Here is a 26,506-nt window from a genome sequence, read left to right on the forward strand (position 1 = left end):
GGCAAACATTTCCAGATTCTTTTCCGCCTGAGGTAACTTCACTTTCTGAACCTGTTCTTGACTCACCTTTCCCCAACACTGGAATCTCCTTGTTCTTGGTTTTCTCTCCAACCTCCTTCTCAAGTTCCGTTATGTACAAGTTCACCAGACAGGGTAGAGAGGGGAAAGGATTCAGACATACATCAAAATTACTCAGAATATGCTTTTCTTTTAAAAATTCTCCTAGACCGCCCCTATGCGCACACACACACACACACACACACACACACACACACACACACAGATACACATGTGAGCGTGTGCACAGTATTGGGTTAACGTTGCAACACTCCCTCCTAAATGTTCCACTCAGGTGTGTGTGTGGCGGGGGTGGGGGGGTGCTGCCACACGGACTGTGAATTCCTCTAGGATAAACACTTCTTCATTTTTGCTTCGCCTACACTATCATGTGCCTCAGAGTTCCTACATATACGTAGAACTAAGTTGAACAGAAAAGTCTGCCCTTTAGGACAGTACTGTTTTCACAGGACTTATATCTGTACCCAGGTAATACACATAATGCCCAAAACACAGCTAAATGAATGAAGGATTCCAATACAAAAATATACCTGTGGACTCAAACATACATTCCTGGTATACAACCTGGTAGACTATCATGGTGCAAAATCTACTCTGGCATATTTCTTTTCTTTTCTTTTTTAGTCTATTTATTTTTGAGAGAGTGAGTGAGCAGGGGAGGGGCAGAGAGAGAGGGAGAAACAGAATCCCAAGTAGACTCTGCACTGTCGGTGCAGAGCCTGAGACAGGGCAGAGCCCAACATCGGGGCTGGAACCCATGAACCGTGAGATCACAACCTGTGTCAAAATCAAGAGTCAGATGCTTAGCCAAATGAGCCGCCCAGGCGCCCATACTCTTGTATATTTCTGATAATAGGATCCAATGAACAATCTCTGCCTGAGAGCAATTTTCATGACTGCTCCATTCCGCAAAGGACAAAAGAATATATTTCAGAAACTGTTGCCACACGCACAGCCCTCTTTCCAATTCACTGTTCTTCAGCCTTTCATTGGATGACGCACATGTACTACGCATCTTTCACAGTCCCCACTGGACACATTTAACTTTCTAAAAAGGGATCCAGAAGTGAATTCAATCATGGTCAGTAGAGTGAGTGAGTGAGTGAGTGAGTGAGAGAGAGAGAGAGAGAGAGACAGAGAGAGAGAGAGAGAGAGAGTGTGGGGGGGGCACACCCTGGTGCTCATACTTGCAAGGCTCAGGACAGTTTCTTAACAGCCTTCCAAGAACACTGCACATCCCTTGGAAAACCTGTCCCTTTTACTCCTGTTTCTGGAACATCATCAACCTCCAGACTGCCTTCCGGGCCACTGCAGGAGCACAAATAAAACCTAGGCTGGATCATTTGGGGTCCTTCCCATAAGTTTTGAAGCAAATGGAAGGAAGGATTCTTATCTTCTTGGATCTTAAGTATTAAGATTACAGGGCTCTCATTAGACCTTTCTCACAATGTGGAGAAGCTTTATGGAAAAAATGAAATCCAGTAAAAAACGAGCAGAGATAAGAGAGTGCTGCTAGCCCCCGGAATCCCTGGGTCTTGTCTGGAGCCTTCTTGCTCTAAGTGTTTCTCCTTTGATTTTGTAAGCTGCTCCAGTATTCTCCCCAGCAACTAAGAAGCATTTCTCTTCTGTTTGTGTTTTTCCTTCAGGTGATTGAAGTGGTGATTCCTATCACTTGCCTCTTAAGAAAAACTACTATTACTGGGAGAGTGACCTGGTAATCTCAGAGTTCATACTGTTTGCAGCCTGCTTTAATCTCTGAAAAGTCCAGAAAATGGACCTTCCAAACTTGGAAGGTTTAGATCATTTCACAACATGGTGGAGTCTTTCAAAAATATTATAGGTATTTTTATGAAACTGTAAGCTACTTTTCTAAGTCAAAAAAAAAATCTGTCTTTTCCAGCTCTCTGGGAAAAAGCACTGGTGATCAATGCAATTTACAGCTTAGTTTTCATACTCAATTACAAAAACTGTCTCATTTTAATCCTTATTGGCCTTAGAGCTATAACTTTGCACAGTCTAAGGTTCTACCTCCAGGACCTTAACATGTCTTCTGTCATTCTAACATTCTAACGTTCTTGACGTAAGGTAAGAGCAGACTATGGGGTTCTGTTGGATGGTTAAAAAGAGATTATGAAAAACAGGTGGGACAGGCTGAGAACAAAATATGAGTGGGCAGGACACTAATACAAATATAATTAGAGAGCCAAACCTACCTTAAGCACAAGAAGACAGAAAGAGATCTTTTCCTTATAAAAGAAGGGCTCGTTGAGGTGAGTATTACCCAACATGCAATGCCTGTTTAGCTCCATCCAGGACGCATTTACCAGGAGGGACATTCACTTGTTTATAGCTGGCTATTCTTATGATTGACTGATGCCCATAAAAGAGCAGGTATGAGATTGTAAAATGTCCTGAAGACCATTCCAGGAAAATAAGACTGAAGGGGTAGGAAACTGGAGATATACGAAGAGTACTTCCAGGAAGAAATTTTAAAAAATAAATAATTTTTACATACTTATAAATACATATAATAAATATAAGCCCAGACATACTTACAAGAGCTTTCTAAGATAACTAAAAATTTTATAAAATTTTCCCAATTAGTTACTTATTACTTATTTCTCTACAATAGTAATGGAATCATTAAAAATGAAAAAGCTTTTCTCTTTCCTTCCTTCCTTCTTCTTCCTTTTCTCCTCTCCCTTCTTTTTTCCTCTCCTCTCCTCTCCTTTCAGTTTCCTGGTGGGGAGGTCACAGATGAGCTATGCAAAAAGCTTTCACTCAACAGATAATTACAGAGAAAAAGGAATCCCCAAAGGTGCGATAGAGGCACAGTGATAGAGAGAAGAAAAGCTAAAATCTATGTTTTAAAGAGAAGGGATTGGGGGCCAGCCTGGGACATGTGCAGTGTTGCTCCAGAACAGGCAGTATGGTTTTCCCTGCTTGGCTTTCTCTTATTTGCAAGGTGGGCATTCCATAATTTATACTAATTCTTCTAAATCTCTACCAAGTGGTGTTGGAAAATTACTTGATGAAGTCTTTTCCCTCCATTTCTGTGCTAACACTTGAGACCCGCATCCCAGTAATAGTTAAAACTGTCTAAAGGACAAGGTGGTCCTTTCTCTGGTTTTGTTTGGTTTTGTTTTTTGATATTTCCAGAACAAAGGTCAGAAATTTTAAATGTTGGTAAATCTACATTGGGATAACTTGGCAGACTGTCCAGACTTATTTTCCTCTTTAAAAGAAACTTTTTTAAATCTTTTTTAATGTTTTATTTATTTTTGATACAGAGAGAGACAGAGCATGAGAGGGGGAGGGGCAGAGAGAGAAGGAGACACAGACCTGGAAGCAGGCTCCAGGCTCTGAGCTAGCTGTCAGCACAGAGTCTGACGCGGGGCTTGAACCCACGAATGTGAGATCTGACCTGAGCTGAAGTCGGAGGCTTAACTGACTGAGCCACCCAGGCGCCCCTAAAAGAAACTCTTAAGGTATGTGTAGATAGTACCTTTATAAGCTTGCTTTTCTTTTCAGAAACAATTGAAATTCTGGAAAAACAACAACGACAACAGAATAGTCTGTCTAAAAACAGTGTGTAAGTATTTTTCTGTGTTAAAGGTGTACTCAGGAGAAAAATGCTAGACAAACCTCGTTTTCAAAAGCAGATCAAGTTGTAAGCCTACATTGAATGTGAAGAAGTGAACTGATGTATGTGACTTTCTTTTTTCCTTATGTATAAGGATTTTTTAAAAACCAACATAAGGAACGAGGTACTTTACATTTGCCAATGAATATGGTAGGTAAACAATTCTACATACTACGTTAGAAATGGCACTGCTCTATTCCCTATTTATAGTCAAACTGCTCAATTCATTCTCCCTTAGCACCAATCCTTATAAGCACAGATAGCTAGAAAATAGAGTACCTTATCTCATTTCATTAGTTACAGGAAATGGTTCATTCCACTTGACTCCTAGAATTTCTTTTAAAATCAAGAGACTATTGAAACCCTGCCTACATTCATATTTTATTTCAGAATGTTTTGATTATGTGTTTGATCTGAAAATAAAGAAAGCCTGTCATTAAATAAGCATGGCTATTTGAAAAACACAACAACATGTTAACAAGAAAAACAGCAAAAGTGTCCCTACAAAAAATGCCCATCTTCTCATGAATTGTTTTGGCTCCAATATAACTGATTAAAATGTACACTAGGCTTTGTATTTGCTACTATCATATAATCAAATAATTACTCAATAGTATTAAGAAACAAATGAAAAATGAAAAAACAAAGTAGAAAAATAAACAAAATAGGCTTAAATACAAAGAGCATATTAATTTACTTCAGAAAAAATATGGCAAAGCATCTCTGGTGGCGGCCAGACCAGAGGTGGGGGGATGGCGTAAAGAGATGAAGGAGGTTAAGAGGTACAAACGTGCAGTTATAAAATAAGTCAGTCATGGAGAAGGAAAGTACAGCACGGAGAATACCATAATATTGGAATAATGCTGAATGGTGACCACGTATCATGCTGAGCACAGGGTAATGTGCAGGACTGTTGAATCACGGCGGCGTAAACTTGAAATTAACGTAACGCTGCTTATCAATGATACTTCATTTTAAAAAAAGGCTCTAAACCTGAAGAACATTGATAGTTAAAAATTAATTTTTTTATATTTTAGAGAGAGAGAGAGAGAGAGAGAGGCAGCATGTGCCTAGGTGCAAGCAGGGGAGGGGCTGAGAGAGAAACTCTTAAGCAGGCTTCATGCTCAGAGCAGAGCCTGAGGCCGGCTCAATCTCACAGCTCAGGAATCATGACCTGAGCTGAAATCAAGACTTAGAGTCTAAACTGACTGAGCCAGCCAGGGGATCTTGAAAATTAATTTAATATCCAAATATATGTTACTGCTTTTTAGGGGAGCCTGGGTGACTCAGTTGGTTGAGCATCTGACTCTTGACTTTGGCTCAGGTCATGGTCTCCACGGTTTATGAGTTCAAGCCCCATGTCACGCTCTGTGCTGACAGTGTGGAGCCTGCCTGAGACTCTCCCCCTTTCTCTCTGCTGCTCCCTAACGGACACAAGCATTTTCTATCAAAATAATAAACTTAAAAAATGTCTTAAATACATGAAAAATTTTAAATTAAGTTATAAAACTATGAAGATATCTCTGTATGTAGATCATGACAAGCTTAGATCAGGGTTTAGGCTTTGGAAGGGTTATGTGATTAAATGAGCTTTTCACCAATGGGAGAAGAATGATGGTATATGCGTGTGTCTGAAGGCTTATTTAATATACTGTATTATTCAACATATATTTCTATCTACTTTTTCTGTAGGTATTGTGATATGTTTTCTGTAGGAAAGGGGCTTAAAGTTTAGAAAGGGTGAGACAATGAATTTTAAAACTTTAATTCAAGAAAGAACACGAAGACTGTGGAATTAAGAATCCAGCAACAGCACAAGATGTCACTTTCTAAGGGACTCCATCCTTTGTTATGGTGAGTTGTTAACTAAGAGGGTGTCCCTCACTCTATATTTCTATGAAATAGGGATCAAAGCACATTTATAGAGCTACTAAAACTAAGCCTTCAACATGCACTGACTGAATATTGCTTTTACTTAAGGATGTGAAAGACAAAAATCAGGAAAGGAGTGCAAATATTTTGGCTAATATTAGAAAAATATTTAAGCACACAAACAACTAAAATACAGACACATAGCTACAAAGTAGTTTCTACCATTGACCCTTTACATATTTCATAGGTGCTATGCCATAAAACCAGCCAAATAAAATTTATTTACTTCATGTGTTAATATATCTTAAAAGTAAATAAAATTTATTTTATAATATCTAAAATTTAAAATCTACGCATGTTTCATCATGTACTACAATCATTACATTTTTTTCCATCATAGACTCTTTGTTTACTATGCTTTCTTTCGCAAAATTAATTGAAAAGAATTATTATGTTGACAAAAATCATTTACATATATTTTTTAACTTTTTATGTTAGAGAGAATGAGTGCATGAGAGGAAGAGACTGGCAGAGGGAAATAGAGAGAATCTTTAAAAAGCTCCAGGATAGACACAGAGCCCAATGCAGGGCTTGATCCCATGAATCTGGGATCATAACCTAAGCCAAAATCAAGAATCAGACACTCAACCAACTGAACCACCCAGTGACCCCAAAAGCATTTGTGTCTTTTTTTTTTTATTCAAGTTTGTTAACACACAGTGTAGTATTGGTTTTAGGAGTAGACTTTAGTGAATCATCACATATAACACCCAATGCGCATCCCAACAAATATCCTTCTGAATGCCCATCACCCATGTAGCCCCGCCCACCTTCCTCCATCACCCTCAATTTGTTCTCTGTATTTAAGAGTCTCTTCAGGTTTGCCTCCCTCTGTTTTTGTCCTATTTTTCCTTCCTTTCCACTATGTTCATGTGCTTTGTTTCTAAAATTCCAAAAATGAGTAAAGTCATATGATATTTGTCCTTCTCTGAACTCATCAAGATAAAAAGCTTCCACACAGAGAAGGAAACAATCAACAAAACTAAAAGGCAACTGCAGCAATGGGAGAAGATATTTGCAAGTGATATATTGGATCAAGGGTTAATATCCAAAATCTATCAATAACTTGTCAAACACCACACCTATAAAACAAATAATCCAGTGAAGAAATGGGCAGAAGACATGAATAGACACTTTTCCAAAGAAAATACCAGATGCTTAACAAACACTTGGAAAGATGCTCAACATCACTCATCATCAGACAAATACAAACCAAAACCATGATGAGATACCACTTCATGTCTGTTAGAATGGCTAAAATAAACAGCTCAGGAGACAAAAGATTTTGGCGAGGATGCAGAGAAAAGGCAACCCTCTTGCACTGCTGGTGGGAACGCAAACTTGTGCAGTCACTCTGGAAAACAGTATGGAGTTTCCTCAAAAAATTAAAATAGAACCACCCTGTGACCCAGCAGTTGCACTCCTGGGTATTTATCCAAAAGATACAAACACGCTGCTCTGCAGGGGCACATGCACCCTGATGTTTATAGCAGCTCTATGGACAATAGCCAAAGTATGGAAAGAGCCCAAATGTCCGTCGACTGATGGATGGATAAAGAAGATGTGGTGTATATATAAAATCACTTACTTTTAAAATAAACCTTTGAATGAAGTGTAACACACGTAATGAAAGGGGAGCACATCACATGCATGCAGCTGACAGTCCGAGGACCATCCAAGTTCAGAAATAGAGCAACAGGCAGAACTCTAGCACTTCTTGTTTCCTTCTAGTCGCACATTCTATTTCCTCATCCAAAGGTACCACCATGTTAACCTCTAAAACTCTAGATTAATTTTGTCTGTTTTTGAATTCTATGTAAGTAGAATCATATAGATACATTCTTTTGCATCCACTATATTTTATAAAACACTGTATTTGAGTGCTCTATCGACACTATCACTTATAACAATAGTTGGTTCATTTTCACTGCCGTATAGTATCAAGTGCTATGATCAGTACACAATGTATTTATCCATTCTCGTGTTGATGGGCATCTGTGTTGCTTCCCCCCTGGAGCTATTGAAAACAGTGTTGTTATATGCATTACTGAGCTTGAATTTTGCTGAAAACACATAAAGACTTTATTCGAACATAAGCCTTGAAGTTGAATTTCTGTATATATACCTTAATTTTAAATACTTATTGCCAACACTTATTCCAAAGAGATTATATGGAGCGGCCTAAGTGCCCATCCACTGATAAAGAAGATGCGATCTTGTCATTTGTGATAAAATGAATGGACCCAGAGTGAATTATGCTAAGTGAAATAAGACAGAGAAAGACAGATAACATGATTTCAAACAAACAAAAGGCAAAAACAGACCCATAAATACAGAGAACCAGCCAATACATGCCAGAGGGGTGGGATATAAGATTAATTTTTCCAAATCACAAGTATCATTATTCATAGTCCTCCTTTCTGAATCTTGGTCTCCTTTGTTACTTGGTACAGAACCAAAGTTTGTTATTTGCTAACAGAATCAAATTTTTTCATCTGGAATGGAAACAGCTAATTACAAAGGAAATTTATTTCTACAAAAATACACTAATTTTCTCCATTCATGTGATTTGAAGGAAAATATATGACTTTCAAACATCAAATAGCCCATATTTTTCTTTGTCCCAAAATGGAAGAGATGATTTCAACAAGCCTATGCACACCAAAAATAAGTAAATTAACAAAAAGATAAATTAATAATTGATATTTGGTGCTCCTTTCTGTGAACACTGGGAAAATGCTGAATTTCTTTAAATTTTTTAAAAAAAATATTTATTCATTTTTGAGAGACAGAGCACAAGTAGTGGAGGGGCAGAGAGAGGGAGACACAGAGTCTGAAGCCAACTCTAGGGTCTGAGCTGTCAGCACAGAGCCTGATGTGGGGCTCAAACCCACAAACCATGAGATAATGACCTGAGCTGAAGTTGGGTGCTTAACTGTGATCCACCCAAGTGTCACAGTGGTGAAGAGATTGAGCCACCATTGCTGAAAAAAATCACATTTCTATCCAATGCAATCATGAAATTACACAGTGAGGTCACAGATGAGCAATATAAATGTATATTTTTTATTACCATAAATTATTAGTGTACCTACCTAAAGAAAAGCCACATGTGTGTGGTGGTCTTGTCCGATCCTGGGTTTCTGAAGTATGCATATAGCACTCTTCATAGATAGAATTTAGTCATGCCTCTAAAAGATCAAGTTCTGCTAATACCAAACGTATTTTGCATTGACTATTGGCTCATAAGACAAACAGTAAATTTTGTACTTGTTTTCACTCTGTAAAGTGATCTTTTCAATGTTGGGAAGCAGAGAAAGGCCCTGTCTCAGAGAACATCAGTGACTGAAGAAGGCTACAGAATCATTTTGATTAGCATTTAACGAGGCAGTTAGTGATAAGCTTAATGTTAAAAAAAAATTGTTGCCTTTTATGTAACAATAAGCAACTAGGAGAGTAAAATAAAGAGAAAATGCTAATATGAAAAAAAATTAGCTAAGAATGAATCTAAGGGCAAGACCTTCTGCAGGTAAAATCTAAAAACTGATTACAACATTTGAGAGAAGACCTCAATAAAGTGAGATGCTATATTCACACATTAAAAACACATAATGTCACAAATGTCAATTACCCCCAAACTAATCTACATACTAAGTATCATTCAAAATAAAGTTTCAACAGAGATTTAAATGACATATTTTGGTTTCTCCATTTAAATGGAAAATTCAAGTGTCAAAATCCACCAGAATAATTGAAAAGCAGGTCTTACAAAGAAAGGGAAACTTAGTGTGCATTTGGCAAAGAATAGACAAATTCATCAAAGTATGAACCATGTAGAAACATTTATTTATGCAACATATTAGAAAGGTAGAACATTAGATCATTTAAAAAATGAAGGACTACTGACAAAGCCATGCTCCAAAAAATGCTCTTTTTTTACCATACGGTAAAGAAAAAATAAATAACTCATACTACGTATACAATTCAACTCCAGGTCAATTAACAATATTAATATCAGGGCTGCCTGAGTGGGTCAGTCGGTTCAGCGTCTGACTTTAGTTCAGGTCATGATCTTGCGGTATGTGAGTTTGAACCCCATTAGGCTCTGTGCAGACAGCTCAGAGCCTGGACCCTATTTGGGATTCTGTGTCTCCCTCTCTCTCTGCCCCTTCCTTGCTCACTTTCTGTCTCTCTCTCCTTCAACAATAAACATTAAAAATTTTCTTAAAAAAGAATACTAAGATCAAATGTAAAACTTGTACATTTGTGTATGTTAGAGAGAGAGAACTTATGAAGTGGGGAAGGCTCAGAGAGAGAGAGAATTACCATGAGATCAGGACCGGAGCCAAAATCAAAAGTTGGACGCTCAACTGATTGAGCCACCCAGGTGCTCCTCAAACGTAATTGTCTTTTAACTTTCTGAAGTTTATTTGAGAGAGGCATAGAATAAATGAGAGAGAGAGAATCCCAAGCAGGCTCTGCACTGTCACAGCAGAGCCCCACACTGGGGGGCGGGGGGCGTTCTCACTAAGTGTGAGATCATGACCTGATCCAAAACCAATAGTCAGATACTTAATCTACTGAGCCAACCAGGCACCCCTCAAATGTAAATTTTTTAAAACGTCACTGAAAATTTAGGTTCTGATATTTTGGGCTTTGGTATAGAGCAGGCTAGGGAATTTAAAAATCCATTTAGCACTGTTCAAAAAAATTAATACATTTTACTCTGTTAATGTAATTAAAAATTTCTCATCATAAGGAATAAGAAGACAGTAAAAGGTCCTATTACAAATGGGGGGAAATATTTACACAGTCAGCAAATAACAAAGGAATAGTATCAAACATATTTTTAAAATAACTAGAAATCAGTAAGGAAAGCAAAACCTATCAAACTGAAAAATAAAGGGCAAAATATATGAATAGGCATTTTGCTCAAAAAGAAACAAGAAAAAAGAACATTGGAAATTGGTAAAATTTAATCAAAACCCAATAAGATGTCCTTTTACATTATTGAATTGATTGAAACAGACAGTAGTGACACTGGTGATGAAAATAGCATCATGTATCAACCTATAAAATCACTATGTCATACCCCTGAGACAAATATACATTGTGTGTCTTGTGTGTCTACTACACTCCAATAAAAATAATAATTAAAAAATATGTGATAGTATCAAATGCTACTCATTTGTAGTAAGAGTATAAATAGATGCAAGGGCACCTGAGTGGCTTAGTCGGTTAAGCATCCCAATTCAGCTCAGGTCATGATCTTCTGGTTTGTGAGTTTGAGTCCCGTGTCGGGCTTTGTGCTGACAGCTCAGAGCCTGGAGCCTGCTTCAGATTCTGTGCCTCCCTCTCTCTCTGTCCCTCCCCCACTTGCTTGCTCTAGCTCTCTCTCTGTCTCTCTTTCTCTTTCTCTGTCTGTCTCTCTAAGATAAATAAACATTTAAAAAAAAGAGTATAAATAGATACAGATAATCTCAAAACCATAACATTATCTCCTATGGCTAAACATTACAGTTTACGAGGGAATAATTCTACTTTTAAACATATATACAAAACAAACTCTGGTCCATGTACAACAGAGGACATGAACAGGAATATTCATAGCAATAGTGTTCACAGTAGAAAACAAATAATCATATGGAAACAGTCCACATGAAGTTACTCTTCTCATGATGCACAATAAATAAAAACACAGTATACTGGACTACAGTTGAGAGCCAACCAACTTTTAGGATTAATCCAGTTCTATACACACGAGGGAATTCTAAAGAATTTTAACTAATGATCATAGATGGGGAAATGTGCAACATAGTCAAACATGGCTTGGGCCAGAAAGTGACAGGGACAACGGAAAAGGGAGGCAAAATCCAGTTTTATCCACCTTTCCTATTTTTCTCCAAAGGTTAATATCAACACAGCAGGACCTGGTGTTCTGAGTGTACTCTTTACCTGTCTTGTGTTTCCGTTTCTTACACACTCTGATTATTTTTCCTAGTGGAAGCACTAAGGCAGCATCTTTGACATATCAATTATCTCTACTGGCATGCAGAAGGCTCCATCCAATGGGCCAGGCCCCAGGCTCTCCAGTACTGATTTCTTCAACTAAGAAGGCCTCCAACCAACATGATATGTCCGTCTGTGCATCCCTACACCACTCAGGCAAGCTAAGCACTACTATGTGGACACGGAACGTAGGGCATAATGGACGATACGAACATGGAATGTAAAACGTGGTGCAAACTATTATCAGAGTGTTTGGTACACCATAATGTGACAGCCTGTTCACATGTGTGTCTTCTTCATTGAACTTAACCCTTTGAAAGTAAAGGCTGCCCCATCTCAAGAATGATCAGCAATTCCTAGGGAGTGCTTGATGCTCTCTAAGGAATAATTCAAGAAATAAATAAATGAATGCTTATTATCTTATCATATTTGATGTTATGTGCCTTCCTAGATATCATAGACTGATTTAAAAGACATGAAAATGGTCATTTTGGTGGAGGGACAAAATACAATGCTTCCTAGAACTGAACTTGAAAGGCATATTTTTGGTGAGGAGGTATTAGTTTTATATGCTATGCGAATACAAGATTCTCACAAATATTTGAGAACCTTAACAGGCTATTATTATTCTTGAAGAGTAGCCCAGAAAATCATTTCTTTCTTCAGAATCTCTGGTAATTCAAGCTCTCCTTGATGTAACCTGGTAATTGTGCTCATCCCCTTTCAGAGCTGCATTCTCTATCACTCAAACTCAGTAACCGTCACCCTGTCCTGAAGAGTGTTCAGCTTGGCCTCTCTGCTTTGGCAACACCTTCTCTAAATGTTGAGAAGAAGTGGGACTTTGGGGGCTGAGATAATTTAATGGAATAGTCTAGAAGGCAACGGTCACATACCACTAAAGAGGAAGAAAGGAGGCTAGAATAAGTTGATAAACATGAACCACGGAGCCCTGTACTAAAACAATTAGAAGGCAGAGCCCACAATGATAAAGGAAACACTACCACTGACTTCATGACAGTAATATGATAGTTAAAGGGAATGGGAGCCATATCACTCAGGCCATGAGTCCCTTTGGCTCACTGATTTCTTTTCAGGCACCTAAACTTCTGGTTTCAAAAAATTACATGGTATTACTATGTGACCCTATCCAACCCCTATGTTCTCCTAATAATCTATAATGAGTGTCTTCATACTCATTAAAATCCAATCATGAGTATAAAGTATAAAGATTATACTCATTATAATCTAATAATGAGTGTCCTAAGTTAGGGTATCTATCTTATACATCTGGCTAAGAATATGAGATGGCCCAAATGTTTTTCTTAGGTCACATAGGGATGACAACAGAAATTAAGTTATTTGGGAAATCTCAGCTATTGTGGGAAAAGACAAAACATTCTGACCATAAACCAGATCCTGAGAGCTGGTATACTTTGCTTCTATTTCCACCTTCTGTATTCATAAAATACATCCCTCAATTCTCTAGGATCATCAACTCTCCATCTATTATTTAAGCAAAGAAGCTTTGTGAGGAAAAGACAAATGGGAGGGAAAAGGCAAAAAAACAAGAGTTCAGGTGATAGAGAGCTATTCAAACATGAAGGTAAGAAATGTGGTACACAGAACAGTAGTGCCGAGGCAAAACCGCAAACACAGGAGAAGGCGGCCAGTGCTAAATAATAAATGAATAATGCATCGAAAAAAGCAGAATAAGTTGGAAGTAGCAAAATACTCTGCAATCATTTTTTTAAAAATCTCTATTTCAAATGTAAACCCTGGAAGTTTGGGGAACCTAAGCCTTTGGTAGGAAAAAGTGATCTCCCAGCCAGCAACCTGGACAGAGATATGCACCCACACATAAAAAAAAAAAAAATTACAGACACAGGTAGGCAGGATTTAAAAAAAAAAAAACTGTAAATCATGACCTTTAAAACAAACAAAAAACAGACTATGCTTCTTCTAAACAGGTGTGAGAACTTTACAGAAAGTAAACTTGACTGAAAGTTCGCTACCAGAGGAAAAGCCAGAGCTACATTTGAAGTGAAATACACCAGAATCACTTGTATAAAATAACCTCCACTAGGTTTCATTCAGTGGGCAATAATTACCTGAAATATTAATAATGGGTCAAATGTGTAAGGAATGGGTTCTAAAGTGAAGTTTGGGAGAAGTATTTTATATAGAAGAAATAAGTTATGATAAAAGAAATAATTAATGTCTAATAAACAACACATTATTATCAGGTATCAAATAAATCTATCAAGTTAAGGAAGATAGACAAGATCAAATATAAAAAAATGACCCTTGGGGCACCTGAGTGGCTCATTCAGTTAAGCATCCGACTCTTGATCTCTGATCAGGTCATGATCTTGTGGCTCATGGGATCGAGCCCCATGTTGGGCTTCACATTGACAAGTGTTTGGGGTCCTCTCTCCCCCTCTCTCTCTGCCCATGCCTTGTGTGCTCTGTCTCAGAATAAATAAACTTTTAAAAACAATGACCAAAAATCAGGATAATACCTTGGTAGAAATAGCAGTCTTGGGGCGCCTGGGTGGCTCAGTCAGTTAAGCCTCTGACTTTGGCTCAGGTCATGATCTCACATTCATGGGTTCGAGCCCTGCGTCGGGCTCTGTGCTGACAGCTCAGAGCCTGGAGCCTGTTTCCGATTCTGTGCCTCCTCCTCTCTCTGTCCCTCCCCACTTATGCTCTGAATCTCTCTGTCTCAAAAATAAATAAAACATTAAAAAAAAAAAGAAATAGCAGTCTTAATGCTATTATTATTTTTTTTTTTGCCCTTTTTCATTAGGGAAGACTTGGGTTAATGTATGTAATCCAACTTGACAAAAATTTACGTGGTTCAATGATTAATGACAGGAATTTATGTAAAATAAGGACAAAATGGAAAGGCAAGAACTCTAAAATAATATGATGATTAGCACCAAATAAAATGACATGTTAATAGTTGACATAATAATTTTATGAGCTAATGGACAAAGGGGTGCCATGATATATATATTCAAATCAGAAGATCTAATAATAACCTTCGGGCTACATGCAGCCATTAATAAAGAGGGATCATGCGACCAGACTGTGGACTGTGCAAATCAGAGATCTCTTTTAAAAAGATTTAAATGTTTTTTTGTAAGTTTATTTATTTATTTTGAGAGAGCAAGAGAGAAAGAAAGCAAAACGGAGGCAGAGAAAGAAGGAGAGAGAGAATCTCAAGCAGGCTCCACACAGTCAGGACAGAACCCAGTGCCGGGCTCAAACTCACAAACTGCAAGATCATGGCCTGAGCCAAAGTTGGGCGCCTAACCAACTAAGCAATCAGGCACCCCTAAAATTTTTTAAAATACATTTTAATTTTCTGAGTCATTTTAGGTTTATAGGAAAATTAAACAGAAGGTACAAAAGTTCTCCTACACTGCCTGTCTCACACAAGCTAGTCCCTAACATTATCAACACTCCCCATCACAACGGTCCATTTATTACAACTGATGATCCTATGTCTACACGTCATTATCTCCAAAGTGCATAGATGACATTAGTGTTCACTCTTGGTGACGTACATTCTATGGATTGGGACAACCGTATTAGGTCATGTATTCACCATGATGAGATCAGATGGACTAGTTTCAATGCCATAAGAGTCCTCTGTGCTCTGTCTACTGATCCTTCTGTCCCCACCCACCCCTGGCCACCACTGATATTAACATGGTCTCCAGAATTTTGTCTTTTCCAGAAGGTCATATAGTTGGGATTAAGTACAATATAGCCTTTTCAGATTGCTTTTTTCTTAGAAATAAATACACATTTAAGATTCCTCTGCGCCTTTTCATGGCTTGATAGCTCATTTCTTTTTAGCACTGAAAAATTTTCCATGGTCTGGGCACACCAATTTGTTTACCCATTCACTTCCTGAAGAACATCTTGATTGTTTCCCAGTGTGGGTAATTATGGAGAAAGCTACTAAAAACATCTGTATTCAAGTTCTTGTGTGGACCTAAGTTTCTAACTCCTTTGAGTAAATGCCAAAGCATGTGATTGTATGGTAAGAGTTTAGTAATAAGTTTAGTTATTACTAAGTTAGTTTAGTTACTTATGGTAATAAGTTTAGTTTAAGAAACTGCCAAAGTGTCTTCCAAAATGAGAATTTCAAAAAAAAATAACCTGAACAAGAATAGCCCAAATATCTCCGTAGTTCATTAAGGACGGATGCTGGCAATTAATACAAACAGACTCTTCTAATGTGTCACATTTATTTCATTATACAATTCTCTTAATAAAGACTAACCAAGGCGCCCGGGGGGCTCAGTCGGTTAAGCGTCTGGCTTCAGCTCAGGTCATGATCTCATGGTTCATGGCTTTGAGCCCCGCGTCGGGCTCTGTGCTGACAGCTCAGAGCCTGCAGCCTGCTTCAGATTCTGTGTCTCCCTCTCTCTCTGCCCCTCCCCTGCTTGTGCTGTCTCTCTCTGTCTCTCAAAAATAAATAAAAAACAAATAAATTAAAAAAAAAAAAGACAGACTAATCAGTTCAGAAGGTAACACTCCTCTTTCTCAGAGAATTAACCATTTTGGGGAGCGGAGGAATGTGTCTATTCACTCAGGTACAGGAGACTAAAACTTAACATTTATTTACTTGTTTAAAACTCAGAGACCCACAATTCAAAACAACTTTTTCGAGGAATATGAAGAGGCTGCATCTATGCAAACAAGGCAAAGAGTAGACAAACCTATCACAAACGGAGAACACATTTTAATAATGGGAAGTTACAATTCGATTCATAACTTGTTTATGGACTGAGATTCTATAACTAGTTGGAAAAGTTTAACACAAATCTTTTTTTTTAGTATTATTTCTTTTGAGAGAGAGGGAGAGAGAGCACAAGCAGGGGAAGGGCAGAGAAAGAATCCCAAGCAGGCTCCGCACTGTCAGCACAGAACCCCTTGAGGGACTTGATCTCACAAACCAAAGTGTGAGACCATAACCTGAGCCGAAATCCAGACTCTTGCCTAACCGACTGAGCCGCCCAGGCGCCCAAACACGAATCTTTAATCCGTTACTTTCATGTGTTTCGTTACCGTTATGGCTGGGTAGAACGCGTCAAGTGTGATTAAAGCAGCCACCACCCCCCTTGGTCTGCCTGCCAGACTTGTTTTCATCCTGAAAGACTCCGAAGATGTTACGTCTGTGAAGACTTCGGAGATCTTGTCATCTTTCTTACTTCCTTCTTCATCTTCACCTCAAAATCACCCCGTTTGTATGTGCGGGCTCTTGTCACACGGCTGTGGTTGTGTGTGTGTGCCTGTCCCTCTGGGCTCCTTGAGAAATCTGCACACAGAAATCTCTGAAAAGCTTGTGCCACGAGGAGAGAGAAAACGGAGGGATGCATTTTGCTGCGTTACAACCTGACGGACAGTGAAGAGTCTAGGAACTATCAAGTGTCTCTCTGGTTCTCTGATTACAAAGATTCTTAACTTTGTGAAGGAACAGTAATAGAGCGACTTCTTGTTATCTATCAAACTAATTGTTCCTATTTTTTTTTTTTTTTAGTTTCTTTATTTACTTTGAGGGAGACAGCCTGGGTCGGGGAGGAGCAGAGAGAAAAGGAGACACAGAATCCCAAGCAGACTCCATGCTGTCAACACGGAGCCCCTCTTGGGGCTCAAACTCACAAACTGTGGGGTCATGACCCGAGCCCAAATCAAGGGTCAGACGCTTCACCGACTGGGATTGCTCCTGTTTGTGTCCTTCGGATTCTCTGGGACCCACAAATGCATCATCCTTATAAACCTTCTTCATCTGTTCCCTGCCTCCCAATATCCACATACTATTTTCAGCAGTCTTGTCTCCTCTGAGGAATATTTTACTACTTTTCCCATGTTTGCTTCTTTTCTAAATAAATTTTGATATCCTGTAAGCATGATTATTTGTACAAGAAAGAGTTCTGTTGCCCACAGGCTGAGCCCAGTGCCTCACCCTGAATGCATTGCCACTTTGTTATTCATGTGAATAAACTGTACATTTAGAAAAATCAAAGTGCACTGTCTGAAATAAAATATTTGTTCAAGAACTCCTCTCTTATTTATGAAAATAAATGTTTAAAATGCTTTCTCTCCATTTTTTGTTACTTTAAGAACTGTAGTAACATTTTCATCTAATGAAGTTGGAGGTGAGATAAGGTTTACAGAGAGAGGGGTTTGTTTCCAGCGGGAGTTAGTTTCTACTGGTGCCCCTGACGAAATCTGTGGTATGAAGGAGCTTGAGTAGTAAATCTCCCTTGGAAAATTGGGGTCACAGTCTACTTTCCCTGAAAAAAACTTCCCTAAATCCTGGGAATGTATATAGACCCAGGACCCATGAGGAATTTACTGTGCAGTGGGAAACGCATTATACTCTAAGAGGTTTGCTCTGCATCACATTTTGAGGTTAAAGAAAATACCTTCTTGGATCCAAATACAGAGCCGACCCTTGAATTTCAAAAGCAAATTGTAGAGGACATAGTCTATGAGCTGCTTTGATTTTCTACACCAAATACTACTTTTGACAACAGATTTATATTCAAAGGAACAGAACTGGGACGGAGAGGTGGTAGGACACCATAGAAACCAATGTGCACAAGAGTGTTATTCTCCAAAACCAAACCATAAAGGTTAGAACCTATCAAGGTTTAAAAAGAAGGTGACAGAGTCGGACATAGATAGTCATGGAAACAGGAAAAGCTGTTTTATTTGATCATTAGTCATAGAAACAGAAGATCAGAACTGGAAGGTTTCTTAGAAAGAAGGCAGAGCCACCCCTTAATTTATACAGAACACTGAAGGCAATGGAAATTAAGAATTGGGGCCTTTGGGTAAAAAACGAAAGAGCAAGCATTTGGGGCAGTGTGTAAATAACAATTACAATGCCTGGTTCAGGTACTGGCACTGAGTAGGTCCCCACAACACTTCCGTTCTCTTGTTCTTCCATCTTTCATTGCTATAAAAGGCATCACAACTTACTGGGGCACCTGCGGGGCTCAGTCGGTTAAGCGTCCGACTTCAGCTCAGGTCAGAATCTCACAGTTCACGAGTTCAAGCCCCCCATCAGGCTCTGGGCTGACAGCTCAGAATCTGGAGCCTGCTTTGTGTTCTGTGCGCCTCTCTCTGCCCCTCCCCTGCTTGCACTCCATCTAGCTCTCTCAAAAATAAATAACTTTAAAAATTTTTTTAAAAAGGGATCACAACTTTTTTTTAAAAAAAAGGTATCACAACTTAAGAACATGATTTCACAGCCAGACTTCCTGGATACATAATGGGTATCCTGTCATTTAGTAAACAGGTGACCCTGGGAAAAACTGCAGAACCTTCCTGAGCCTTGGGTTCCTGGTATGTTAATAAGAACTGTAACATAACTTTCATCAGAGCATATCTAGGAAAATTAAATAGGTTAGTACACACACAAATGCTTGAAAGAGAATTCAGCATAGAGGACCATGAATGGAAGTTACCTATTATCTTATTATTACAATAATAATTATAATTGTTACAATGTACCACCTCTTGGCATTCGCTTCCTTGTTCCTCATATTGAGATAAATATGAAGGATTTTTATCTGTCTTCCCTTATTAAAAAATACTAGAGATCTAGGCTGTCAAACTACAGTAAAATCCTGAATATATTTCAACAAATAAACTGAAGTAATATTTATAGTTGCTATTGGTTTAACATGTTTAAAGCCAGATACAGGTTTCATGTTCTTATTCATTTCATTAGGAAGAGAAATGTGTGGGGGCACCTGGGTTGTTCAGTGGGTTAAGTGTCCAACTTCGGCTCAGGCCATGATCTCATGGTTCGTGGGTTCAATCCCCACATCAGGTTCTGTGCGGACAGCTCAGAGCCTGGAGCCTGTTTTTGGATTCTGTATCTCCCTCTCTCTCTGGCCCCCCGCTGTTCATGCTGTTTCTCTCTCATTCCCTCAAAAATATAAAATAAATAAAACATTAAAAAAAAAAAAAAGGAAGAGAAACGTGTGGAGAAAGACCGGATACTGTGCAGGATCAACAGCGTCTCTGTTTTGGTCTCAGTCAGAGTCTGTCCCAGGTGACAGGGTGCTTTTCCCATCTGCACTTAAAATGAGCCGTTTTAAGTAGCCAATAAACAATTTAAGCTGAGGAATCTTACATGAGACTTCTTTCCTAATAGGGCAAAATTTGACCAACCTCAAACTTACATAAATCATACTCCTTATGATCAATAGGCCTATAAAATAAAAACGATTTTTCATTGAAAGCATGAAATTAACCCAAAAAAGTGTTTGTGTATATTTTGTGTACTTTCATACATGTACGCTTGGGGTGTGTGTGTGTGCATTTGTAGTCAAGCACACACATATTCTCATATACACTCAAAGAGAAGAGAGACCTTATTTTATGTAACATGCAAAAGTGAACATATCCGTGCATATATATTCACTTCAGTTCAAAACATACCTATTTTTCTAGTTACAACAATACAAAAGTCCTTCATGTTTACATTTTAATAGATCTTTCAATTGAAATTGCTTTCTCGGGAACATTCTCTTATTTTCTCTGAAGGCAGTAGGGTAAACAAGTGTGTTATAAAATAATGAAAACCTGGGCTGCACTGCTAGTAATTTCTGAGAGTCATTTGACTTTTTCTTATATACTGTTAAACATTCTTGATCTCCAAGTTGGAAATGCAAACTAAATGGAAATCCATACTGGTTTTTACCCTTTCCCGACTTCCCATCCATGATCATTTTTGTTTCTGCTTGCAAACTACTGAGGGACAGTCGAGTGAGACTCTCTCTTAACTATCAAGTTTTAAAAGTCACACCAAATAATTTAAGTGATAAATCCCAAGGCATATTAAAGGCATAGGACGGAGGGAAAACTTCCGTTTATAACCCATCTGTGCATTCAGGAGCCTAAAAAGGGCTGCATTCTTTGGGAGGGGAAGTAGGAAGAGAGACAGTGAGCTAAGCAGCACCAGAAAGATCTGAGTGATTGAAAGCAAATAATGGCAGAATCCATTTAATCACAATCTGAAAGAAAGAAAACTTTAGACAATAGACTCTATTTCTATCTCACTGACAAAATGATGACTCTCTTAAACTAGAAGGTGTTTAAATTTGTAGCCCTCAAACTTACACATTTTGAAAGATGGCTTTCACCAAGCATGCACATTGATTCTATCTGCCTTCCTACAATCTGATGGGTTAGTCAGGCAAAGTTTGGTATTCTAGCCTGTTTGACAGCTACATTTCACATCGTATATTTTCAAGTGCCATTTGCTTTTCTTCATAATTCTTGAGAGTTTAGTTTATGTGACTGGACCTCTGGGGAAATGCTGTGTTCACACACACGTGTGTGTTTTGAGCCAGAACCAAAATAATGGTACATTCACCACAGTGATGTCATCGTGTGGGGGGTATGGGACAGTCAGCTATTCTTCCCCAGGAGAACCAAGACACCCCTGTTAACTGAATGTTTGGCGTTAGTTATTTTCTTCTGAAATTCTACCTGGCATGATAATTACGTGTGATGAACACCACACACCAAAGCATGGAAGGCTGTATGCAAAATGTCAATAATAACAAAAATAGTAAAATTAATAATCAACAGTTGAATATTTACTAAGGGCTTTGCAGGGATTACCTCATTTCATCCTTAGGTCAATCTTATTAGCATCATCCTCATTGTTTGAGAAAGACTTTGAAACCAGAGACATCAACTAATTTGCCAAAGTCAAATAAAACCACTAAATGGGACAGGTAAGATGTGAAACCAGGCAGTCTGACTATGGGGCCTATGATCTGAGCCATCAAGTTGGAGAGACTTATTCTGTTTGCTGAGAAGGAAAACTCATGACTTACTCATCTTAATCAGCTACTGACGTGGTACCTTGAATCTGAAAGCTTGATAAAGATTTGTTGGACTGGGTCACAGAGCATTCAAGATCATTACGGCTACGAACTCTAAACTAAGGAAACAACTAAACACTGCTTTAAAAACTAAGTTCTATTAAGATGCTTATGCCTTTCCAAATAACCAAAAAGTTAAGATATTAAATCCTGGATATCCAATAAGCACTTTCTAATCGGTGCAATATTTCCTCTATTCCTCTTAGAGTAAGTGCATACAAACTTTATTTTCACATTAGAATAGCTTTTGCAAAGGATTTTGAATGGCCTTCAATACTTTTAATCTCATTAATGTTTCCCTATACTTTCATTTTGTCCTCTCCAATATTTAATAGACCATTTTAGATCATCTGCATAGCTGCCACCCTATTATCAGGAGAAAAGAATATAAACACTCATTCATTAACACATGATATGGTATCACTTATTAAAATGAGAAATGGCTGAGACTGACGTTTCTACCCAGGTAATTATTTCATCACAAAAGAACAGAAAATCTAATTATTTCTGATAGATGCTCTGGATATTAAGAATTAATTTTAATATTAATTTTGTTGGTGGTATTATCATGGTGTGTACCCTGCATGTAATTTATCTTCTGAGTGCAACAAGGATTAGCAGTTTGGACAGGCATTCTATGGAAGCTTAAGAGAAGCAGATTCATGTCTCTAATCCCTTTAATATTTTTCTTCAGATTGAAATACTCCTGTCCATGCTGTATGACAAAGACTTGTATAACTTTTATCATAAATTCATCTCTGTATTTAGGCAAATTCTAAACAATTCTTAAGGGGAACACCAACCTTATCTTTCCACTTCTGTGTAGAGTCGACATGGTCTTAATTAAGCATGAGCCCTTGTTGCCTCGAGCTTTCACAAGGGGTCATTGATCTCAACCATAGTCAATAGGCTATGCACGGGTCGGGGGGTGTTCATGTAGTAGAAGAATGGCTCTCCTCCGTTCCCCAGCCATCCCATCTTTCCAAGGCTCAGCTGAGAGAAACCACACTTGAAGTGAAAAGTTTGAAGTGGTTCATCTTATATTTATTCAGATCAGCCCAGAGCAAGACTGGCATTCTCTCGGTCATCTAACGCATGATTTATAGAAACTTCATTTTGATGTTATGTCACTAATTTATGCCAAAGATTCAGAATAAGAAGCGGTCTTACTGAATTAGCACTTAGCTCTACTACATGGCTCTTTGAGGTGGGGGGTGGAGAGAGGATCCCATCTCTCCCCAGTGGGAGTCCCCTCCTTGTGGCTTCCCTCTCCAGGACACTCCACCTGCAGAGAAGGCACTGGCCAGGATGAGTGAGAGCTCTCCTCTGGAACCCACTGATGGGTGGCATCTAGAGGTGAGCTCCCACCTGGAGGTCTAAGACACTGCACACCTTGTCTTGTTAGTGGCCATCACTACTGTCTGGCTGCTTATTACAAGGTCCCATCTTCTGTGTCTTTCATTTCATATCCTCATTTCGATACCAGCACATTTTGTTTACGTAGACCACTATGATAAACACTCTCCATTCACACACATTGTGAGCTGGGGGAGAGCAGAGAGAGAGGGAGACACAGAATTGGAGGCAGGCTTAAGGCTCTGAACTGTCAGCACAGAGGCCCACATGGGGCTCAAACTCAAATACCATGAGATCATGACCTGAGCCGAAGTTGGAGGCTCAACCAACTGAACCACCCAGGCATCTCAAACTCTCTCCATTCTTAAAACAACATATAAGAATTTTTTAAGTGTATTTATTTATTTTGAGAAAGAGAGAGCACACGCCAGTGGGGGAAGGGCAGAAAGAGAATCTGCACTGTCAGCACTGAACTCATGAACCATGAAATCATGGCCTGAGCAGAAGTCGGACGCTTAACTGTCTGAGCCACCCAGGGGCCCCAACAACATATAAGAACTTTTTGAATGATCACCTTCTTTATGTCTCTAAGACATTCTGGAATATATCCTGAAACAGGTTTTCCCTTGTCTGATTGCCTCTGAGAATGTGGGAGCCTAAATTTTGGCTCACATAAGAAAACAAATTGGTCATTAAGACATGATTTTTAAGCATTGCTCTGGACTTTTTTTTTTCATTTTTAAAAATGTTTTCTATTTACTTTTGAGAAAGAGAGAAACAGAGTGTGAGTAGGGCAGAGAGAGAGAGAGAGACACAATATCCAAAGTAGGCTCCAGGCTCTGAGCTCTGAGCACAGAGCCCCACACAGGTATGGAACCCACAAACCATGAGATCATGCCCTGAACCTAAGTCAGATGCTCAACCAACTGAGCCACCCTGGTGCCCCTGGATTCCATTTAAAAACATTTTTTAAAGGTTTTATTTATTTTTGAGAGAGACAGAAACAGCTTGAGCAGGGTAGGGTCAGAGAGAATGGGAGACACCGAATCCAAAGCAGCCTCCAGGCTCTGAGCTGGCAGCACAGAGCCGGATGCAGGGCTCAAACCCATGAGCCATGAGATTGTGACATGAGCTGAAGTCGGACACTTAACCAAGTGAGTCACTCAGGGGCCCCTGGACCTTATTTTAAACATCCATCAATACTTGTTGGGATGAGCACTAGGTGAAATCATCTTTGATTTCAAAATTAAATAAATAAATAAATAAATACACAGCCATCAGTTTTTTTTGAGATTACCAAGTTTTGCAATCTTGCATGTTTTATATTCTCTTATACTGACGGTCTCTTTGAGTGTGCAGACAGGGTATATATATAAAATCGAGTGATCTTATTCAGAATCTGCCAGATGATCTGGCCACAAAGGTCTCACCAATCTCAACTCCCTCCCCTCACCCCCTGCAGTAGCGGTACACTCTTCTCTGAGCCATCTAGGGAGATTTTCCTCGAAGGCTTTCTGAACAGAATACCAAAAGGCAAAAAGATTCATGAGCAGAGCCCACCTGTCATCTCTGGAGCTTTACTCTCATTTAGTAGATGTTAATTCTGAGAGAGAAACACGGAGAAACAAAGAGAGTGTGCTGTTTAAAGTTGGAAGGAGGTATTTCCGGGACATCTTGGGGAACTGAGCAAGCTTGGCCCAGGCTGAAACTTACAGATACTGAAGGGAAATCAGAAACAGCATCACAGCTGCCGATGGCGGGACTCCAGCACTCACCAGTGCTCACGTGAAGGCCTGGAGTGCTCATGATCCAGTGCTCAGTACTCAAAATGTATCTGCCAAGTTTAAATCTGTGGTCATGGGGGTGAGGAGTGAGTCCCTATCTTCAGGGGGCCAGCAAGGCAATGAAACCAGTGAACTTGGCAGAGTTTGCCTGTGGATAAATGAAAAGCGGGCAGGTGTGATTCATTTTAGTTTGACTGACGTCATCTGGAAATACAAGCCCTAACATATCCGATTATCCTGCCAGAAACATGTACATTTTAAAAGATATCAAAGAATTTAAAAAATTAAAGTGCCATGCAGGCCAAAGAAAACAGCCTACAAGTTTGTGAATTTTAGTTTAAAATCTATATAAATCCCTCAGAAGACAGCTTGTGTTTTTTAAAAATAAGACCTAGAACATTTTGAAAATAGCCCTTGGATTTAAATTAAACAGCGAATCATGAAGAGCTTAAAATATTTGTATTTGTGTAGCCATACATACATTCAATAATGCATCAGGTTATATAAGTCCATGGAATTTTGGAGAAGAGACTGAAAAATCAACTAGTCCAGAGAATGTCGAAAAATTATCTGAGAGTTTTGAAGATGTAAGGATATATGTTTAAAAAAAGACATTTAACCTAGGGTCACTGGCTGACTCTGTCGGTTAAGCATTCAACTCTTGATTTCAGCTCAGGTCATGATCTCAGGGTTCATGCATTCAAGCCCTGCATGGGGCGGCTCTGCACTGATGGTGTGGAGCCTGCTTGGGCTTCTCTCTCTCTCTCTCTCTCTCTCTCTCTCTCTCTCTCTCTCTCTCTCCTCCTTCTCTCTCATAATAAACAAACAGACAACAAACAAACAAAACTTTACAAAAAAGACATTTAACCTAATTTGGTGCATTCTAAAATGTATCTTATGAATCTTTGACAATTCAATCAAATATCAACCTTGAAGCTGAGATATTTCACTCAATAAAATGAGTGAAATTATTGATTGGAGGTGGTGGGCTATTGAGTGTGGAGTCATTTGGGGGAAGATGTTACTAAATTTTACATAATTAAAAAATGTATGTGCAACCAAGTAGATTTCTAGATCCCACTTTACCACATGACAATGTCTGATATCCAATCATAGACTGGTTGTATCCAGTGTTTGCATCTCCTGATCCTTCTATACACCATGGGATATTAGACAGGCCAACTCACATTAGCTATAATTTATGGAGAAATACAAAAGTTGTGAGAATGGGTCTCCTTCGTTATTATTATTATTTTTAAATGTTTTTATTGATTTTTGAAAGAGAGACATAATAAAACACAAGGAGGGGAGAGGCAGAGAGAGAGGGAGACACAGAGTAAGAAGCAGGCTGCAGGTTCTGAGCTGTCAGCACAGAGCCCTATGCAGAGCTCAAACCCACAAACTGTGAGATCATGACCTGAGCCAAAGTCTCACACTTAACCAACTGAGCTATTGGGAGCTGCCAAGTTTTGGCTGTCTCAGGCAAGGACATATCGCTTTCCAGGGAGCGACCAAGAAAAACAAGATTTACATCTGGAGGCTAGGAGAGTGCATTTCCTGGTCTGGGATTCAGAGACAATCAGACTGGGTCAGACGAGAAAAGCCAAAATGAACAAAAGATCAAACCGCATTCGGGTTTATGCAGCGCTAATCTTCCGCTGCCCAGTATTGCAGACAAAAGTCTGGGCGCTTCTTTTGATGCTGTGTTCAGAGTTTCAGTTTCGGTTTCCCCTTTTTCTAATAATCATTTGACTCTGTTACCTGGCAACCAACCTGGG

The sequence above is a fragment of the Suricata suricatta genome, chromosome 6 (genome assembly GCF_006229205.1).
Source record: "Suricata suricatta isolate VVHF042 chromosome 6, meerkat_22Aug2017_6uvM2_HiC, whole genome shotgun sequence".
Classification (NCBI taxonomy): Eukaryota; Metazoa; Chordata; class Mammalia; order Carnivora; family Herpestidae; genus Suricata; species Suricata suricatta.